Genomic DNA, 7,631 nt, shown 5'->3' with positions numbered 1-7,631 from the left:
CGGAAGATTAGCTGCGAGCGAACATATGAGCGAGCGCTTGAATTTACATTTTTTCGCTCGTACGGCGGACGAGCGAACGGCCACTTGCGTCCGGGTCTGAATCAGGCCCTCAGTCAGAAGGGGTACAGCCTCTGACATGCACTACTGCACATGCAAGGCATCTCCGCATGTCTTTACTCCATTGCGTCCTGGGGACAGGATGGACTCTGAGGGGTAAATTTACTAAAGTGAGAGTTTTTAGAAGTTTTAGAAGAGATATTACCCATAGCAAAGCAATCAGATTCTAGCTATTATCTTCTAGAAGGTGCTAGTTAAATGTTAAGTAGAATCTGATTGGTGGCTATGGGCAACATCTCTTCTAAAACTCACTTCTAAAAACTCTCACTTTAGTAAATTTACCCCTGAGAGTCTCACCACAGTTAGAGCCATTTCAGTGTCCAAACTTAACCACAAGTACCCTATACCACCACCAATATATAGTAGGGTACCAGGGCTACTATTTGCCAGTGCATTCGCCCAGCTCATGCCCAGTGCACTACAAAGCCCTGCATTATGTTATCTTAAACTCCAAGCTATTATATTCTACACAGACAGAGAGTTGTAATAATAATAATAATAATATCATTGTTACAAAGGCAATCCCCAATCTTGGGTCTTTGCCACTACTTTTTCTCCTGTGGATGCCAACCTTGAAAAACCTACAGAAACAGGAGCCTTTGGGATGTCTACTGAGAAGAGGAAGAGGCAATCAACCTTAGAATTATGCCTATACTAGGTTAAGAATGGTCACTTTGCCCTTTATATTTCAAGGAGTCAAGAATAGGGAGGCCAATCTAGGAATCGGGATCATTGGGATCCCGGAATTTCGGGACTAGTGATCACATCGCTGTTTAGTTTTTTTATGCTGGGCAGCGCTGAGCACCTGCAGCACTCGCTCAGACGCTGCACGGCTGCCCCAGGCCCCAGCTGTGCGGCTGTGTGCAGCATGACATCAGAGGTTTGTTGCACAGCCCCACGCCGGCCCGCCCCTTCAGCCGCGCCCGCCCCATTAACCAACTTCATCCGGTGTGGATCATGAATCCCAGGATTGAGCGTATTTCAATCCCGAATTCCGGGACTAGACGGTACTTCTTTGCCTGGGGGTGTTATTTGTTGCGTAAAAGAGAATAAATTTTTTCTGACATACTTCCCAACTTTTACTATAGTTTTGAGCCATGTTTTCACACCCTTCTTACATTATTTTAGTATCACCTATAGTTTTACAGGGCTAAGTATCACTTATTTTTAATAAGCAGATCGCATTTCCCATAATTGTAATGGGAAATGTGATCCGACCAAAGTTACTAAAAATAAATTGTAAAAAAATACCGGGGAAAGCCCTGTGATAATAACGCCAGGTGGCGTTATCCAGGGTCTCCCCCGGTTACCGGGCTCCTACTCTGCTCTAAAAGGCAGAGCAGAGCCCGGAGCCGGTCCCAGTGATCAGCTGTGTGGTCTAAACAGACCGCAAGCTGATCTCTGCTAAAAAAGAAAAAAAAAAAGTAAAAAAAAAAAGTAAATAAAAAAATGTACTTACCTGACTCCAGTGATCGGTGGTCGGGGCTCCGGTCATGTTCTCCCTCCGATCAGCTGGTCTCCCATGGTGCACTGCGGCCCAGTCATCAAGTGATCGGGTCCCAGTGCAGTGTGGGATATCAGCTGACTAAAGGCATGGAAGACATCACCGGAGCACCGATGACTGCAGGTAAGTGCTATTAAGGGGAGGGGGGTCGCGGGGGGGGGGGTCTGCGATCACAGGGGGTGGGGCTTAATGACAAGGGCAGGGCTTAGCGCTGGGGGGGAGTAGCAGTGGTGGCCGGTCGGCGCATGCGCGGACACTTTGTCACGGTACTTCTTGCGAAAATACCGTGACTATTGTGCGGAGGGGATTCGCAGGGACAAAGCTTTCTCGCAAGCTCTGTCCCTACAAGGGACTTGTGGTAAATCCCTGTGATATTTCCTGAATTCGTAATGCGAATTCAGTCGATAATATCACACTACAATCTGCATTACAAATGCGGATTGTAGTAAATAGAGCCCAGATTGTTAGATGGAATAAGATATCTCACATCCTGAAAATATACCAGAGTTGCATAGGGAATTTTCTGACTTTTTTTTTGCAAAATAAGCAACTGACAGATGACCTCCTCATCGAAAGCTTGGATCAACCTTTAACTCAACCTGAACATGAAAATTAAAATATAATAGATTCTAAATGACTTTAGGGGTCACCTTCATTACTTGTTCACTGGAAGTAATATAATCCTAAAGAGAGGTCCTAGATTCCTTCTGTCAATGCTCATGCTGAGATGTTAAAAGAATTATAACCATAAGTCATTTCTGGAAATACCCCTAGAGGGTTACTCTAGAGATCAGTAGGTGCAGCTCCACCACAATACCTGACCGCCCAGAATGCTAGCCCCGGTATGCTAGAGGATCGTCAAGCACATCGCCTGATTTTACTGCATGTACAAAAGATCAGACGATGCGGCTGACGACCCCACGGGAGCGCACACTACACGATGTAGTGCATACACACTGCATGATATTAATGATTTGTTGTTCCATCGGAATCGGCCAAATCATTAACAATATCATGTAGTGTGTACCCAGCTTTAGAATGAGGAGTTACAGGGTGCAATCCACTATATTCAAACCCTTTATTTTGTAATATTACTCTGAAGCAACAGTTAATTTCATGTAATATATATTTATGCATTTGTGCAATAGTGTTTACATTTTTATCCTTTCTGTGTGTTTATTAGCACTTAAGACATTTTTTCCCTGGAACTTTCAGTGCTTGCCAAATAAACGGTTATTGAGCTTTATATAGGTCATTAAATAGACTACATACGTTCAATACAGGTGATTGAGAAGGAGCTGATCTGGAAAGGCATTGCCATAACAATCCCTAAAATATCAGGGCAGACACTGAGAAGGTAACAGGATAGATTTAGACGTCATTATTGTATGTGGGGAGAGTAGATCTAGTCATACTGTGATGACCAATGCCTTATTCATGAGTACTTGGATAAACATTATTATTATTATCCTTTATTTATATGGAGCCACAAGGGTTCCCCAGCACCTTACAAAGTATATGAACAAGTGAGCGAACAAGATACCAGTGACTTACAGTACGAAACAATGCAGTACAGGGACATGGTTTATAAACATTGCTGCATTAGCGATCATAACATTCAAGAAGCAGCAGGGTGTAAGCAACCAAGTGTTAGGTACCACTGTGGGGAGGTAGGAGTAGATGATAATATGAGCATAGGCAAACACAGGTGGGGTTTCCGTCTGCCTGGAAACCCCCCTCCCTAGCACACACAATGACCACAATAGAAATAGTAATATAATACAATGTTACTAGTGCTGCATGTTCTTCTCAGTATCACAAATGAAATGATTAGCAACACCTATGGATCTTTTAAAATGTGTCAGCCAGTAATAAATATACCTGTGCACCAACTAGGAGATGTGGAAAACATGCACTGTTAGGGGTGCACTGCTATAGACCATCAATAGGGTTAATTATTAATACTGTATAATAATACGCTATCCAGTACATAAGGAGACCAATATGTACATATATGTCCAGGGCAGTGCTTGGTTCTTCTGCTGATACCCCAAACTCCTGGACTTGCTCCAATGCTCTGGAATGATGCCCACATCTGAAAAAAAACATTCTGCTCAGACAGGATGGACCTACTGCCGCATCTAATGGCTTATTGTGATCGCTGGTCCTGTATATGCTGGAATTATGCTTAGTATTATGCATATTAAAGCTGGATAAGTGCTAATTATACCCTCTTCATGGACTGGCCACACTCACTCTAAAATCAAGCATTTGGAAACCTCCCTCTAGAAATCCTGTGTTTGCCAATGATGAGCAGGGCTGGATTAAGGCTTGTAGAGGCCCTGGGGCAACTAAGTTGTGGGGGCCCCCACCAAGCCACATGGAGCCTCGGCAGGGTCACACCAACCCTATGTGGGCAGGAGCAAACAAAGGATTTTCTGGGGGGATCTAATATATATATATATATATACTGTCCATATATACTGTAAGTTACACATACACGCACACATATGTTTCTCAGAGTGAAATTTCACCCCACTTGTAAAAAAGTGTTATGAATTTTTGTTTCGGGTGTAAAGTTGGTGATCTGGCTAAGAACTGGACCTGCATATATGCTGTGTATCATGTGTTCTGCTTCTTACTGGCTGGAAAAATGGTTTACATCATATGCCATTTGCAGGGAGCTGAAGGACCATTCAACTGATTGCTATTTCTGCTTAACTAACATTAGAGGACTCCCACCTAGTCTTCTTCCCAGAAAATCTTGGGGCTGTCAGTGAAGAGCATGACGAGCGTTTCTATCAGCAGATTTCTACGATGGAAAAGAGGTACCAAGGCAAGAAGAGAGTTCCACTAGGCTGGCTGACTACTGCTTGACCATCAAGAGAGACATCACAAAGGTAAAATATTCCCGAAAATCATCATCTACAACTTTTTAGGTCAGCCAGAATGAGGTGTATATTTATTATTTAGACATACGTTTGTACTAATTTAATAAATCTTTTTTTTTAAAAACCTGTCCGATGGAAAAAAATCTCTGAATGCATATTCAAATGCAGCATGAAAAATACATTTAGATTCAGTTTATTTAGTTCTTGTGAAAGAAAAAAACACCTCTTTATGTTTGTTATGGGAATTTTTATGGACCCCCCATTTAAGTAGAACATTTATGTTGCCCAAAAAACTCTGTATTTGTCATTATTTGTCTGTTTTAGAAATATGCATAAAACAGCCATTTGACACAATATAAGAACCCCAAATACTTTTATTAGCGGCACTAAAAAACTTCTATATTGTTATCCTATTTCACTTTGCCTTTTTTTGGCATACAGGCAGATTTCCCCATTTTCACCTATACTTATTGCAGGTAAAGCCAGGAAGAATTTTCGCACGAATGCCACTTTGTGACTTTTGGGATTGAATTACATGAAAAATAGGTGCGCACATAGACATGCAATCGGAATTTGCACTTGAAGGGTGCGAAAATTCAGTACATGAAAAGTTACCACATTACTTTATCTCAGTAACTTAATTCCCCTCTCCAAGATCCAAAGGTTTCTATAGATTGAGAATGTCACTTTATTTAGAAATCGGGTACACACCAGGAAAGTATGCAAAGAAGCATATGCTGTAATCTCTCGTCCCTACACAGCTTGGAACGGGTTGGGTTCAGTATGGCGGCCCTCGGGATACTGGTGGTTAGAATCCTGATGCCGGTATCCAGACAGGGTTAGGATCCCGACACCTTTTGGTATCCTAACCCTCTCCCTCTCCCTAGCCTATCCCTCCCTCCCCAGTGCCTGCACCTAACCTCCCCCCTAGTGCCTAAACCTAACGTCCCCCTCATTGCACCCTAAACCTAACCCTCCCCCCTTATTGCCTAACCCTAATCCTCCACCCATAGTGCCTAACCCCTAACAGTAACCCTCCCCGTAACCCCGCTACTTACCTTTGGGTTTCCGGCGGTCGGGATGCCGGCGCCAGGATTCTGAAAGGTGTCGGATATCCGGCACCAGCATTCTGAGTGCTGGAATCCCAGTGGTCAGGATTATAACCGCTTCCCCTTGGAACAATGGAAATAAGAGAATGAACATATGGTCCACTTTATGTGGACACATTGGATATAACTTCGGGAACAATGATTTCTTCTCCTCATTTGTGGATTCATGTTGGCATGCTCCTTCTTCAGTTCCTGATTTTGCTTTTTTGGGGGTTTTGGTGTGTTTTTGACGTGTGTGTGTGTTTTGAATTTTTGTATTTTATTGTATGTATTCACTTGGTGTTTATTATTTGTGTGTATTAAAATTTTATTTTACGTTCACCAACGATTTCCATCGTAAAATACAACCAAGTGTAACCTGTTTCTAAAAATGCAAAGTTGCTTAATGCCTAATACTGTAAGTTCTTATTTGTAAAAGTTTAGTACCCTGCTTTGTTGCTAAAAACAAACACCAAAGGTATTATGGTGAATCAGTATGTTTGCAATTGTAGGCCTAAGCAGGTAGCTTTAAATTTAACATTACCCACACCCAAAAAAAAATCACATTTTGAGGTTACGTCTCCAAACCTATTGGTATTGTTATGTGTTTAATGTGCAAGCTTACATACTTACTTGAGCTTTCGACAAACACATTTACATTTCTTAAAAAATCATGAACAAATAGTAGACTTATGTAAGGTTCAACAATCTAAGATTTACACACAAGGAATGAGACTTAAATAAATCAAAATAAATTTTATTTTTTTAAACATTTTTGGAGTGAAACAAAATAATTAGTGGCGCAGGCGCGCCAAAATGTGATCAAAGGCCACAAGCATGGCAACTACATGGCCCCTCAAATTCTGCAAGCCTGCATAAATTTCAGGGTTACGCCTCTGGTCCTCTGTGGGTAAAAAAAATGGGCGGATTACTAAAACGGCACATTAATTTATATATGAAAAAACAACTAAAAAATCATACTATACTTACCTTTGGGTTTCCGGCGGTCGGGATGCCGGCGCCAGGATTCTGAAAGGTGTCGGATATCCGGCACCAGCATTCTGAGTGCTGGAATCCCAGTGGTCAGGATTATAACGGCTTCCCCTTGGAACAATGGAAATAAGAGAATGAACATATGGTAAATAAACAGTACACAATTAGGTTTAGCCGAGCAACAAGTATCTTTTTAGTACACATACTCTTTCTAAGGTAATTGTTCAAATCTCCAGTGACATGCGGTGAGGTCAATGGCTGGGGAGGCACACATGGAGATGGGTCTGAGGACCTCATTCAGAGTCGGTTGAAGCGACCGCACGGTCGTACGGGAAAAGGGGCCGGATATTCAAATGATTCCCTCGCAAGTTGCGTCCCTAAGTTCGGATCGGTAGCTGGCCGACCAAGGGGAGGAAGCGGCCGGAATTAAAAAAAATACGCCCCCTTCTCATACGCATTGCACGTCATCTCCGGGCATATAAGGATTAATCGAGACCACCGGGAACCATCGGAACTGGTCGTAGAGCTTAAGGTTGACCATACCCTCTCTTAAGCTCTACGATCATGTCAGTGTAAAAACCTCCCATGTCACATGTGCCATGACGCTACTTTGTTAATTATGCACTCCCATAAACCGTATGCACTCCCATAAAACGCCGTTCGCATAATTAGGCACGCCTGCGTTCGGATCTCCACTCCCCTGTTTTCAAGCACCTTCCCCTGTTACCACCCACAAACGCCTCAATCTGTCACTCAAACTACCGACCTGGCTGTGTTCAAGGAGAGAGAAATTTCTGATCGCAGGGGCTAGTTTGCGCACGCGCATTGTGAACTTTACGCATGCGCAGTATAGCGAACATCGGTGGCGTACGACCGTGCGGCCGCTTCGACCGACTCTGAATGAGGTCCTGAGTACTGGACGCCTGTCTCACCCTCTAGTCTACTCAATTTTACTCTCCCCTCACTACACTAAGCTTCAGTGTCCATTGATTCTCCTACCTGCATCACTGTGTCTTCTCTTGCTGCTGCTGATCTCTA

Source organism: Taudactylus pleione, unplaced genomic scaffold, assembly GCF_031769625.1.
Source record: "Taudactylus pleione unplaced genomic scaffold, aTauple2 ptg000053l, whole genome shotgun sequence".
Lineage (NCBI taxonomy): Eukaryota > Metazoa > Chordata > Amphibia > Anura > Myobatrachidae > Taudactylus > Taudactylus pleione.
Note: the sequence above shows the minus strand (reverse complement) of the source record.